This window comes from Dreissena polymorpha, chromosome 14, assembly GCF_020536995.1.
Source record: "Dreissena polymorpha isolate Duluth1 chromosome 14, UMN_Dpol_1.0, whole genome shotgun sequence".
NCBI lineage: Eukaryota > Metazoa > Mollusca > Bivalvia > Myida > Dreissenidae > Dreissena > Dreissena polymorpha.
The window spans coordinates 14735129-14751074 of record NC_068368.1 but is presented as its reverse complement, the minus strand read 5'-3'; positions in this window follow the sequence as shown (position 1 = coordinate 14751074).

The following is a 15946-nucleotide window of genomic DNA, read 5'->3' as shown; positions in this document are numbered from 1 at the left end:
CTAGATGAATGTTGTTTTTCCAAAAAAATATTTTGTTGGTTTTTCACCTTCATCTTTTCATTTTGCTCTTGATCGTATGAATGATCCCTTTAATTTGGTTTCACGTATATTTGATAGTTCATGTTGCAGTAAGTTAAGCGCATCAATGTTTGTTTCATTAATATTTTTTTCAAGTGTTTCAATTTGATTTAAAAGAAAAAATTCCCTATCCCTCCTCTGTTTGGACTTGTAAGATGAAAACAGATATTGTTTTGCCTCTGATTTCCATTAGAAGAGTTTCTAAAAATAGTTGATCATTTATAGTAAATTGCAACAAGTTATCATCAATAGTATTAAGTTATTCTATATTATAAACAGGTAGGCAGTACTGTTTTTTTAATTTCTTCAATTTTTGATTTAATAATCGTTGAATATTCTTCGTCATGCAATAATGAATTGTTGAACTTCCATAGTCCTTTACCTTCACAGAGATTTAAATCTAAAGATATAATTGAATGGTCAGATTTGTAGCTAGCTTTAATTTCAGATTGTCTTATATACTGCACAATATTGCTAGTGACAAGGAAGAAATCTAGTCTTGCTTGCTGATGAGTATTTGGTTTTCTCCATGTATATTGGGTAACATCACAATTGATTAGTCTAAACGTATCTATCAAGCTTCTATCATTTATAACAGTAGATAAAAATTCTCTTGACTTTTTGTTGTTATCTAGGTTTTTATAATTTGAATAATCTAGTTTAGTATCTTGTACTATATTAAAATCCCCACATATTATATAGGTGTCGTTTCCGATTATGTCAATTTTAGAAAAAGGCTCAGCATAAAAATCTGGTGTATCATTATTGGGTCCGTATACAGTACATAGAGTAAATCTTTTTGTATCAAATGTTAAATCCCAAAATAAGTAATTTCCAGTTTGATCTGTTATGGTGGCATGGATGGTTACCGCTGTATTCTTTTTAAACAAAATGCACACCCCTCTAGAGTTAGAAGTACCATGACTGAAATAACAAACCCCATCCCACTGAATAGATACCTGTTTTTCTGTTGATGGGGTGAAGTGACAATCTTGTAAACAATTTACATTTGCTTTTTGGTTTTTCAAATAGTTTAATACATCATTATTTTTTTATAGTCATTAAGGCCACGGCAGTTGTAAGATAAAATCTTAAAGTCAACCATTTGTATAGATTTTGAACTTTAAATTATAAGTTTGGTACAACATACGAAAGAACCCTTTTGCCAATAAAATGAAAAGATAACAGCTTGTTTTGATCTTAATGTTTAAAATATGTACATAAAATGTAAAAAGTTTTTTCATTACACAGGTGTCCATATCTGTAATTGAGTGAAACATTTACAACAAGTGAAATAGCATAGCATGCTGTTTTGTACCAAATACTCAGTTTTAAAATATGGATGTCAAACACAAACACACACACACACGAACAGGTTAGCTTTTGAGCATTGCAATAATATGATCCAAAATAGTCTATGTTTATTATAACTATTGAAGCAATAAGTAGGTATTGAATCGCATGTTGTTTTTATATAAAATCTCATGAGAACCGCAACATATTCTCAAAAATATCCTTTATTAATTTAAAGCATTGATCTAAAAAGCTTGCAGGAGTTGCTTAACATGATGACTTTACACATTAATCAAATTAAACAGTTTAAATGACACATTACACAAATGCCATATTGTATTAGCATAGCAAAAATATTATTGTTTTTCCATTAAGTAAAGAAAAATGCTATTAACATTATTATTTATTACTTTTTCATTTTTTGTGAAACAGCATATATTATCTACAGTATTTGTATAATTGTTATATTTGCTTAATTTACAGGTTAAATGTTTAGCCATGCTATATTAAATAAAGCACATAAGAATGTTAACATTCATACATATTAGATCAATATATAAATGTTTGTGGAATATATACAAAAAGAGAACATGGCGTATTGTTGTACTCGCCAACAAGACAAAAGATGACAGGTTATTTTTAACACTACGTTTTAAAAAACGTAATGACAGGGTTGAAAATATTCTTTCTTTATTTGTTTGTTGTAAAATCAGAGTAATTATTTTCCAACATAATTATTTTTCATAAATAAATACTTGTTAGTGTTATTAGTATTAGTATGTAACATAACTATATTTGATAATTATCATTTTTATATATTATGTTAAATATTTTTATGCCCGCGGTTCGTGCGTGCGTGCCTGCGTGCGTGTGTCCCAAAACTTTAACCAAAACTTTAACCGTGGTCATAACTTTTGCAATATTGAAGATAGCAACTTGATATTTGGCATGCACATGTATCTCATGGAGTTGCACATTTTGAGTGGTGAAAGGTCAAGGTCAAGGTCATCCTTCAAGGTCAAAGGTCAAAAAACAAATTCAAAAACTTTAACCAAAACTTTTACCTTCTTCATAACTTTTTCAATATTGAACATAGCAACTTGATAATTAGCATGCATGTGTATCTCATGGAGCTGCAAATTTTGAGTGGTGAAAGGTCAAGGTCATCCTTCAAGGTCAAAGGTCAAAAAAATAATTCAAAGCGGCGCATTAGGGGGCATTGTGTTTCTGACAAACACATTTCTTGTTTATTTTAATAACTATAATGATTTCCTATATTTGCTTTCTAGTCAAATATTATAATCAGACAGTTAGTGTTCCGCCCTAATATTATATATGAATGAAGATTTGGCAGATGATTATTGTGAAGTACTTTTAAGGTCCAAACTAGGGATGCAAAAGTTTACAAAAAAGCATTTACCATTTAAGCTTTTGCTGTAACCAGTAATTAACCGGTTAACCGAGTAAAGTAAAGTCTTTAAGTATACGTTAAACATGAAGTACGGCAGGTACATATAGGAAAGTAATTTGAGATAGCTTTCGTTGATAACATATCAATTTCTTTAAAAAAAATGTATTATAACATTAATTATAATAATTTTGTAGATGTATGCTTTATTTTGTATGTATTTTTCCTGCGTGTAAGCTTTTTAGTTTAAAGTAATAAAAAAATATAAGAACTGCACAATGTTCATTTTCACGTGCCATTAATTATAACCCCATTACCATTGGTAATGGGGGCTATATAGGAGTCACTTTGTCGCTCGGTCGGTATGTCGGTCGGTCGGTCTTGTGTCCCGAAAATTTCATCTGATCTTCACAAAGCTTGGTCAAAAGTTGTATCTAGATGATGTCTAAGTCAAGTTTGAATATGGTTCATGCCGGGTCAAAAACTATGTCATGGGGTCACTTAGTGCGTTTTAAACCGAACGTTTGTCCGGACAATAACTATGTCATTTATTTGATTTATTATTGGATTTTAAAATGACTTGGTACATTTGTTCACCATCATAAGACGGTGTGTCATGCGAAAGATGTACATCAATATCTCCAAGGTTAAGGTCACCCTTGGAGTTCAAAGGTCAAAATGCCCATAAATGAGCTTGTCCGGGCCATAACCTTGTCATTTAATCTGAGACTTATAAATCATTTGGCACATTTGTTGACCATCATTGGACGGTGTGTCATGCGAAAAAAATACGACGATATCTCCAAGGTAAAGGTCACACTTTGAGTTCAAAGGTAAAAAATGGCCATAAATGAGCTTGTCCAGGCCATAACTATGTCGTTCATTGTGAGATTTTAAAATTACTCGGTACATTTGTATATCCCCAAAGTAAAGTCAATTTATTTGATGTTTCACACTTAACTAGATCTAAATCACCTATTTAATCTCAATTTTCTTCTTTTTCGTACACAACATTTCCCACTAATCACAGACAATCGCTAAATGGTTAAACATTAGACTCACTGTCGCCCGGTTTTTCAAGTCGCACTTTGATGAAAGTACATAAGGCGTGACATGCTCGAGAAGTGGTTGTCAAAGCCTTAAAATTCACTAAAATCATGGAGCTTACGGGGGGCTACACCCCGCAGAACTCCCTAGCAGGGCTTTGCCATGCACCCATCAGGAGCCCTAGCAGCCCCCTGGACTCCCAGCAAATCTTTTAATATCCCCCCCCCCCAACCAGAAATCCTGAATCCGCCCCTGAATGGCTTTTATAAATTGGTTTCTTTTTCGAGGAGATATCTTTGATAGCAGGATTTCGCAATTCAATCTTGTTTCATAAAGCAGACAACGCCATCTTGGACAATTAAAAAAAAACACTAAGTAACATCTCGAATACACTATCTTATCGAGTGGCTAAGATAATGGCGCCGTATTTGATTCAACCAATCATAAAGCAACTCATAAACGGATGTTTGATTCGTACTCTGTAAACTTAAAGAATTTTGATATTTTTCGCCGTTTGTTTTTATATTTTTTGACGATTCGTCTCACGAATTTTGTGTGTGATAACTTAACAAGTGTTTTGCAACATTTGTGAACACTATGCAATGACAAGCGATTTCGCTAGAACACTAAAAAAGCAATATATGTGAAATTATGAAAGCATGAGTTATCCGCTACCAGATTAAGAATGTAGGAGTAAGCACAAGAGCTCCATAAGTTTCGTCGACTAAAAGTACTTTTTGTCCCCAGCCGATGAAACCGGAGGGGACTTATGGTTTGCACTCCGTCTGTCTGTCAGTCTGTCTGTCAGTCAGTCCGTCACACTTTTCTGGATCCTGCGATAACTTTAAAAGTTCTTCTTTTTTTCATGCAACTTGAAACATGGATAGATGGCAATATGGAGATTATGCACGTCATTTCATTTTGTTCCTACGTCAAAAATTCTGGCTAATATGGCAACAAATACAAATTTTTTTTTTTACTGACAATGGTGGAGTTTCACCGGTAGGGGACCATATTGCTTGGCAATCTCTTGTTTGTAATGTCATGCTTCTGGTTCTGACATCAAACTATTGCATAGTTACCTGATTGCTCAGGTGAGCTTTTGTGACCGGTCTTTGTCCGTCGTACGTCCGTCCGTCCACATTTGTTCGTAAACACTCTAGAGGCCACATTTATAGTCCGACCTTCATGAAACTTGGTCAGAAGCTTCGTCCCAATGAAATCTCGGTCGAGTTCGAAACTGGGTTGTGCCGGGTCAAAAACTAGATCACTAGGTCAAAAAAGCAAACTTGTAAACACTGTAGAAGTAACATTTCATGCCCATTCTTCATGTAACTTTGTCAAAATGTTTGTCTTAATGATATGTTGGCTGAGTTCAAAAGTGGTTCCGGTCCGTTAAAAAACATGGCCGCCAGTGGGCGGGCAGATTTCCTTATTTGGCTATAGAGAAACCTTGTAAACACTCTGGAAGTCACAATTTTTGCCCAATCATCATGAAAGTTTGTCAAAACATTGGTTTTATTGATTTCTTGGACGAGTTCGAAAAAGGTCCAGATCAGTGAAAAAACATGGCCGTCAGTGGGCGGGGCGTTTTTCTCTATATGTATATAGTGAAAACATGTGAACACTCTAGAAGTCACATTTTTGGCCCAATTTTCATGAAATTTGGTGAGAACTTTTGTTTCCTAGAAATGAGAGTTAAGTTTGAAAATGGTTCCGGTCTGTTGAAAAACATGGTTGCCAGGGGGACGTGGCAGTTTTCCTTATATTTATATAGTAAAAAGGCTTGCAAACAATCATGAATTAAGGTCATGTAACATGTGAGACAACTCTTCTAAATATTGCATTTAAGAAAACAGTAGTTACTCCCCTTTGATTATTAATGTTTTCATAATAATACAGTGTAGTTGTGTTTCATTTATGTGTTAATTGTTATTCGAGGTTGGATGTTTTTATGCCCCCTTTCGAAGAAAAGGGGGCATATAGTGATCGGACTGTCCGTCCGTCCGTCTGTCCGTCTTTCCGTCACACTTTACATTAGGTTTCCAAAAATGCTCATAACTTCTATGTCCCTTGAGATATAACCTTCATATTTGGTATGCATGTGTATATGGACAAGGCCTTTCCATCTAAATCTGCGTTTAGATTTCGAAAAATGCTCATAACTTCTATGTCCCTTGAGATTTAACCTTCATATTTGGTATGCATGTGTATATGGACAAGGCCATTCCATACGCACAAAAATGTTTACCCCTGTGACCTTGACCTTGAAATAGGTACCGCGTTTAGGTTTCAAAATCTGCGTTTAGGTTTCGAAAAATGCTCATAACTTCTATGTCCCTTGCGATATAACCTTCATATTTGGTATGCATGTGTATATCGACAAGGCCTTTCCATACACACAATTTTTTTTCCGCTGTGACCTTGACCTTGAACTTAGGGTCCTCGTTAAGTTTCGAAATCTGCGTTTAGGTTTTGAAAAATGCTCATAACTTCTATGTCCCTTGAGATATAACCTTCATATTTGTATGCATGTGTATACGGACAAGGCCTTTCCAGACACACAAAAAATTACCCCTGTGACCTTAACGTTGAACTTAGGGTCCTCGTTTAGGTTTCGAAATCTGTGTTTAGGTTTCGAAAAATGCTCATAACTTCTATGTCCCTTGAGATATAACCTTCAAATTTGGTATGCATGTGTATATGGACAAGGCCTTTCCTTACGCACACAGTTTTTTAACCCCTGTGACCTTAACCTTGAACTTAAGGTCCGCGTTAAGGTTTCGAAATCTGCGTTTAGGTTTCGAAAAATGCTCATAACTTCTATGTCCCTTGAGATATAACCTTCATATTTGGTATGCATGTGTATATGGACAAGGCCTTTCCATACGCACACAATTTTTTACCCCTGTGACCTTTACCTTGAAGTCAGGGTCCGTGTTTAGGTTTCGAAATCTGCGTTTAGGTTTCGAAAAATGCTCATAATTTCTATGTCTCTTGAGATATAACCTTCATATTTGGTATGCATGTGTATATGGACAAGGCCTTTCCATACGCACACAAATTTTGACCCCTGTGACCTTGACCTTGAACTTAGGGTCCGCGTTTAGGTTTCAAAATCTGCGTTTAGGTTTCGAAAAATGCTCATAACTTCTATGTCCCTTGAGATATAACCTTCATATTTGGTATACATGTGTATATGGACAAGGCCTTTCCATACGCACACAATTTTTAACCCTGTGACCTTGACCTTGAACTTAGGGTCCGCGTTTAGGTTTCGAAATCTGCGTTTAGGTTTCAAAAAATGCTCATAACTTCTATGTCCCTTGAGATATAACCTACATATTTGGTATGCATGTGTATATGGACAAGGCCTTTCCATCTAAATCTGCGTTTAGATTTCGAAAAATGCTCATAACTTCTATGTCCCTTGAGATTTAACCTTCATTTTTGGTATGCATGTGTATATGGACAAGGCCATTCCATACGCACAAAAATGTTTACCCCTGTGACCTTGACCTTGAAATAGGTACCGCGTTTAGGTTTCAAAATCTGCGTTTAGGTTTCGAAAAATGCTCATAACTTCTATGTCCCTTGCGATATAACCTTCATATTTGGTATGCATGTGTATATCGACAAGGCCTTTCCATACACACAATTTTTTTTCCCCTGTGACCTTGACCTTGAACTTAGGGTCCTCGTTTAGGTTTCGAAATCTGCGTTTAGGTTTTGAAAAATGCTCATTACTTCTATGTCCCTTGAGATATAACCTTCATATTTGTATGCATGTGTATACGGACAAGGCCTTTCCAGACACACAAAAAATTTCCCCTGTGACCTTGACGTTGAACTTAGGGTCCGCGTTTAGGTTTCGAAATATGTGTTTAGGTTTCGAAAAATGCTCATAACTTCTATGTCCCTTGAGATATAACCTTCAAATTTGGTATGCATGTGTATATGGACAAAGCCTTTCCTTACGCACACAATTTTTTAACCCCTGTGACCTTAACCTTGAACTTAAGGTCCGCGTTAAGGTTTCGAAATCTGCGTTTAGGTTTCGAAAAATGCTCATAACTTCTATGTCCCTTGAGATATAACCTTCATATTTGGTATGCATGTGTATATGGACAAGGCCTTTCCATACGCACACAATTTTTACCCCTGTGACCTTTACCTTGAAGTCAGGGTCCGTGTTTAGGTTTCGAAATCTGCGTTTAGGTTTCGAAAAATGCTCATAATTTCTATGTCTCTTGAGATATAACCTTCATATTTGGTATGCATGTGTATATGGACAAGGCCTTTCCATACGCACACAAATTTTGACCCCTGTGACCTTGACCTTGAACTTAGGGTCCGCGTTTAGGTTTCGAAATCTGCGTTTAGGTTTCGAAAAATGCTATAACTTCTATCAAAGCGTTTATAGGGGGCATATGTCATCCTATGGTGACATCTCTTGTTTTTAGCTCACCTGGTTGCTCAGGTGAGCTTTTGTGACTGGTCTTTGTCCGTCGTCAGTCCGTCCACATTTGTTCGTAAACACTCTAGAGGCCACATTTATTTCCGATCTTCATGACACTTGGTCAGAAGATTTGTCCCAATGAAATCTCGATCGAGTTTGAAACTGGGTCATGTTGGGTCAAAAACTAGGTCACTAGGTCAAAAAAAAGAACAAGCTTGTCAACACTGTAGAAGTCACATTGAATGCCCAATCTTCATGTAACTTTGTCTATATGTCTGTGTAAATGATATGTTGGTTGAGTTCAAAATTTGTTCCGGTCCATTGAAAAACATGGCCGCCAGTGGGCGGGGCAGTTTTCCTTATATGGCTATAGAGAAACCTTGTAAACACTCTGGAAGTCACAATTTTTGCCAAATCATCATGAAAGTTAATCAAAACATTGGTTTTATTGATATGTCGGACGAGTTCGAAAATGGTCCAGATCGGTGAAAAAACATGGCCGCCACTATATGTATATAGTGAAAACATGTGAACACACTAGAGGTCACATTGTTTGCCCAATTTTCATAAAATTTGGTCAGAACATTTGTTTCCTTGATACGAGAGTTGAGTTTGAAAATGGTTCCGGTCAGTTGAATAACATGGCTGCCGGGGGGGGGGGGCAGTTTTCTTATATTTATATAGATAAAAAAAGCTTGTGAACACTCTAGAAGTCACATTTTTTGCCCAATCATCATGAAACTTGGTGAATAGATTTGTTTTATATATATCTCAGATGAGTTTGCAAATGGTCCCGATGGGTCAATAAACATGGCTGCCAGGGGGGTGGGGCAGTTTTCCTTATGTGACTATATAGAGAGAAACCTTGTGATCGAACACTATAGAAGTCACATTTTTTGCCTAATCATCGTGAAACTTAGTCAATACATTGGTTTTATTGATTTCTTGGACAAGTTGGAAAATGGCTCAGATCGGTGAAACACACTTTTTAGCTCACCTTATTGCTCAGGTGAGGTTTTAGGATTGGTCTTTGTCCGCTGTCCGTCCGTCCACATTTGGTTTGTAAACACTCTAGCATTCACATTTCTCAAGCATTCTTTATCAAAGTTGCTGAAAGATCTCAGTCAAGTTTGATGATGAGCAAATCACATAATTTATGCCATAATTATTGCCCTTAGATTGTCCAAATTTTTAACCAGGTTTTCCGAAGGAAAAAACTGGTTATTAGATTGGCGAATGCGGGCGGGCTGGCTGGCTGGCGGGCTGGCGGGCTGGCGGAATAAGCTTGTCCGGGCCATAACTATGTCGTTCATTGTCAGATTTTAAAATCATTTGGCACATTTGTTCACCATCATTGGACGGTGTGTCGCGCGAAATAATTACGTCGATATCTCCAAGGTCAAGGTCACACTTTGAGTTCAAAGGTCAAAAATGGCCATAAATGAGCTTGTCCTGGCCATAACTATGTCATTCATTGTGAGATTTTAAAATCATTTGGCACATTTGTTCACCATCATGGGACGGTGTGTCCCACGAAAGAATCACGTCAATATCTCCAATGTCAAGGTCGCCACGACTAAAAATAGATTAAAAAAAAAAAAAAAAACTTACAAAGGGGGTTAATTTTTTTTGGTCATTTCAAAAGTTCAGTTTGAGTTTTCTCCCTTTATCAGATTTTTTTTTCACAATGAAAACCTGGTTTTTTGACAATTTTGTCCCTTGTTATTATTATGCCCCCCTTCGAAGAAGAGGGGGTATATTGCTTTGCTCACGTCGGTATGTCGGTCTGTCGGTCGGTGTGTCGGTCCGTCCACCAGGTGGATGTCAGATGATAACTCAAGAACGCTTGGGCCTAGGATCATGAAACTTCATAGGTACATTGATCATGACTCGCAGATGACCCCTATTGATTATCAGGTCACTAGGTCAAAGGTCAAGGTCACAGTGACCCGAAATAGTAAAATGGTTTTTGGATGATAACTCAAGAATGCATACACGGCCAACAGGGCGAACTCTGAACAATATAACTGAAGCAACTGGTCTGTAATCCCAAATCTATAATTATCAGTCCAATGAAACATCATCCTTTGAGAAAAATAAAGTGGATCAGTAAAAATATTATCAGAATATGATTTTTTTGTATATTTTGTATATTTAATATTGTGTTAATGTTTAATTTTGTTGATTAATATAAATATAAGCAGGACAGGGGAGGAAATACACTATTATATCTTTCTTATATACAGGGGAAACAAATGCAATAAGTTAAAATTTCATGTTTAATGAATAGAGGCTATCACCCCCCCCCCCCAATTTTTTTTTAAAACATCATCTAATAAATTACCACACCCCACATTAAACCCCCCTCTCACCCCCACCCCCCTACCCCCCTACCCACCCCCCCCCATTTTTTAAACATCTAATAAATAACCCCACCCCACATTATACCCCCCTCTCACTTCCCGCCACCCCCCACCCCCCCAATTTTTTTAAACAAATTACCACACCCCACATTATACCCCCCTCTCACTCCCCTCTACCCCCCCCCCCCCCACCCCCCACCCCCCCCCGTAATTTTTTTGTTAAACATCTATTAAATTACCCCACCCCACATTATTACCCCCTCTCACCCCTCACCCCCCAACCCCCCCCACCGCCAACCACCCCCAATTTTTTTTTAAACATCTAATAAATTACCCCACCCCACATTATTACCCCCTCTCACCCCCCTACCCCCCACCCCCCACCTCCCCCCCCCCACTTTTTTTTAAACATCTTATAATTGACCACACTCCACATTATACCCCCCTCTCACCCCCCTACCCCCCACCCACCCCAAAAAAAAAACATTTTTTTATACATCTAATAAATTACCACACCCCACATTATTACCCCCTCTCACCCCCTCACCCCCCTACCCCCCCCACCCCCCCAATTTTTTTTTAAACATCTTATAAATTACCACACCCCACATTATACCCCCCTCTCATCCCCCAACCCCCCCCCTACCACCCCACACCCCCCCCCCAAATTTGTTTTTTAAACATCTTATAAATTACCACACACCCCACATTATACCCCCTCTCACCCCCCTACCCCCCACCCCCTCAAATTTTTTTTTTAAAACATCTAATAAATTACCACACCCCACATTATTACCCCCTCTCCACCCCCCCCCACCCCCCTACCCCCCCACCCCCACCCCCCCCCCCAATTTTTTTTAAACATCTTATAAATTACCACACCCCACATTATACCCCCCTCTCGCCCCCCCCCCCTACCCCCTACCCCCCCCCACCCCCCCTACCGCCCCACCCCCCAGTTTTTTTTAAACAGCTAATAAATTACCACACCCCACATTATACCCCCCTCTCACTCCCACTACCCCCCTACCTCCCCACCCCCCCCAATTTTTTAAAACATCTAATAAATAACCACACCACCACAATTATTACCCCCCTCTCAATCCGACCCCCCTACCCCCCCCACCCCCCCCCCATTTTTTTTATAAACATCTAATAAATTACCACCACCCCCACATTATTACCCCCTCTCACCCCCATCCCCCCAATTTTTTTTTAAACATCTTATAAATAACCACACCCCACATTTATTACCCCCTCTCACCCCCACCCTCCCACCCCCCACCCCCCCCAATTTTTTTAAACATCTAATAAATTACCCACCACACTTATTACCCCCTTTCACCCCCCCCCCCCCCCGAAATTTTATTTTTTTGTAAACATCTAATAAATTACCCACCAACATTCTTACCCCCTCATCACCCCGTACCCCCCCACCCCCTACCCCCCACCCCCTCAATTTTTTTACACATGGTTCTAAATTACCACCACCCCACATTATACCCCCCTCTCACCCCCCCCCCCTACCCCCCAAAGAAAATAATATTTTTTTAAACATCTAATTAATTATCACACCCCACATTATACCCCCCTCTCACCCCCACCCCCCCCCCCCTACCCCCCACACCCCCTACACCCCCCCCCCATCCCCCCCCAAAAAAATTATTTTTTTTAAACATCTTTCCGGATGATAACTTACATTAGGTCAAAGGTCAAGGTCACAGTGACATAAAACGTATTCACACAATGGCTGCCACTACAACTGACAGCCCATATGGGGGGCATGCATGTTTTACAAACAGCCCTTGTATTATACAAAGTCCTTTTAAGCAAAGTTTGATGTTTGGGGGGTCAACTCAAAATATAGGTCACCATTTCAAATCTTACAAAAACAAAAACACTCCCTACGCCAGAGTTTTGGTTCAATAATGATGAAACTTGACCAGGATGTTTGTCTGATCAATATCTAGGTCATGTTTGACATTAGGTAAAGATTGAATGAACCGACTCCTCTCAGGCAAGCGAACTAGGGCCATCTTGGCCCTCTTGTTTATTTATAACATCAAGATGGACACATTTTAGAACATGAGCAAATAGATCAACAGATCCATCGGATGGTCTGACCATCCCAACATGTGTCGGTCTTGGCTGTCGGACCGACAGCTTTCGGGATTTCTGGGTAACCTAGTTTCTGCCCAACGTGACCCAGATTCAAACATGGCTTTGCATGCTGCATGATGTTGTCAAGATGAATATTCTTACCGGCATAAGTTTTTTCAAGATAAACATTTTGACTAAGTTTCATGAAGACTAAGCAATTAATGTGGCCAATAGAGTGGTAACAAGATTTTTACCAGATGACCAACTCCTTAACGCGCAAATAATTATCAGTTCAAACCGATAATATAACAAAACATTACAACGTTGGAATAATTTAGAATGTTTATGTAGTTTCTGATACAATGGATGACAACACGCTCATCACTAATATAAAGTAGACAATTAAACATCTGATAACAATTCAGATTGACGAGGGATTACGTCTTCAGCCTTTTCATCCAAAGGACACTGGTTCGCGCTCCCACATTTTCATTTCACTATATTTCCTTAATTTTATTCTTGTTATTATAATTGATCAATATACTCCCAATGTTAAACCCAATATTTAAGGCATTTATGTAAATAAGTCCCTATTGTTTGACCGAGTGACTACATGAGCCATGTTCAGCTCTGCTGAGATATGATTGGTAAAATATTATGTAGTTCATTAACAAAGGATACTAAATGTTGAAGAAAGAATCATGGTACTTTTACTCTGCTCTTTCTCGCAAAACTCTTATCAATTTATGAAATTCAACCGAATTAATTCAATCTTGTTCAGGTGATTATATAGATAGTATACACCTATGTTCTCCACAACAAATATGAACAATGGCAATAACTCCAAATATGCCATTGAAAACAGTTTTGGTCTATTTACCCTGTTTTAAGTTTTAAGATTCTCTATCAGTTAACCAAGTATTACACTATTCCCTTTTAATAATTATGCATTTATGCTAGGGACAATAACTCTGTACATATTACAGAGAATGGAATTGTCCTTTACCATTGCAGTTTCTCTTTTCTCGAAAAGCCATCTATAATTATACAAAGATACATTTCCCTACCTTCAATAATTGGAGGTATATAACAAAAATCAACAGCAAATCACAATTATTCCAAAATACTTATGCAAGTGTTGTGTTTATTGTACTCTGAACAATCGCTCAATGTAGTCTATTAATGTTAATTCCTTTAATAACATTAGTCCTGCAAAACGTATGCTCTGCACAAGAAAATTCACTAAAGGACAATACGTCAATAAATCCTGATGAAAGACTTGTGGTTTTTGTTTTCTTAACTTCTTTGAGTGCCCATTTGAATCCTAAATACTGCTCAAATGACTGATGAAAGTGCAGCAGATGCGATTACCATTATCCATCAATCGGGGACAAAAAGATAAAGAAATCAAACTACCTAATGCAATTTGATGGTAGTATTAACTTTTTTTAACAAGAAGCATCATTATTTACATTGATATATTTTAACAGCTGTCGATCTGTGATAGAAAATAATGCATTGAAAGCAATAGCAATCCTTTAGAAGTTAACACTGGGGATTCGTTGGTTTTCTTTAAAAAAAAATGTGGTAACATTTCTATTTATAAACATATTTTGAAAAACAAAAATCTCTTTGCGTGTCCTGTTCGAATGCACATCCAACAACCAAACACATTTCTAGAGTGTTTTATTTCTTTCGTGTATGTTAAAAATTAACAAGAGCTGTCAGATGATAGCGCGCTCGACTTTTCGAGTGCTTGACAGTATAACGTAAGCCATCATGGGGATATTGTTCATATTCAATATGGTCAAGGTACATTGTAATATAGTCATATTTTAACTGGAAGAGGACCATAATTGAAACATATTGATCGCTTATGTTTTAAAGAAGTGGTACAATATAGACGACTCTGAGTTCAGGTATATTTTCCACAATCTATTGAACATTTATAAAGACATAAAACTAACTAATAAGATTATATTTCAAGTTTGATAGCAATAGCTTGGGTGTGATGGTTGGACGGTCTTTCAAAAATAAAATAATAAAAATAATTATTTATGTTTTTTTACCATGTTAAAAAAACCCAGATGTGTTTGTCAGAAACACAATGCCCCCTTATGCGCCGCTTTGATTTTTTTATGCTCCCTCCAAAAATATTTTTTGGGAGAGCATATAGTCGCCGCTTCGTCCGTCCGTGCGTGTGTCCGTCTGTCAGTGCACAATTTTTGTCCGGGCTATTTCTCAGCAATTAATGACCGGAATTCAATTAAACTTTATGGGAAGCTTCACTACCAAGAGGAGATGTGCATATAATCAGCCGATTCTGGTCGGATGATTTTTCACAGAGTTATGGCCCTTTGAAATTTTCCATTAACTGTACATATAGTGCAATTCTTGTACGGGCTATTTCTCAGCAACTAATGACCGGAATCCAATGAAACTTTATGGGAAGCTTCACTACCAAAAGGAGATGTGCATATTATCAGCCTGTTCTGGTCAGATTTTTCACAGAGTTATGGCCCTTTGAAATTTTCCATTAACTGTACATATAGTGCAACTCTTGTCCGGGCTATTTCTCAGCAACTAATGACCGGAATTCAATGTAACTTTATGGGAAGCTCTACTACCAAGAGGAGATGTGAATATTATCAGCCGGTTATCGTAAGATGATTTTTCACAGAGTTATGGCCCTTTGAAATGTTCCATTGTACATATAGTGCAATTCTTGTCCAAGTTATTTCTCAGCAACTTATTACGGGAATTCAATGAAACTTTATGGGAAGCTTCAATACCAACAGGAGATGTGCATATTATCAGCCGGTTATGGTCGGATGATTTTTCAGAGTTATGGCCCTTTTTCAATACACTGTACATATAGTTTAATTCTTGTCCGGGCTATTTCTCCCCAACTACTGACTGGAATTCAATGAAGCTTTATGGGAAGCTTAACTACCTTGAGGAGATGCGCATGTTATTTGTGGGTTCTGGTTAGATGATTTATTTAGAGAGTTATGGCCCTTTGAAATTTTTAAGTTGCTGAACCATCCATCGTTTTATTTTGTCCAAAGTCATGCCCCTCAAGACGTTTCCTTTTATATGAATATATAGTGCAATATTGTGACAAAAAAACCTTTGGGGAGCATCACCCGTCTCCGACGGTTTCTTGTTTACCTTTGACCTTGAAGGATGACCTTGACC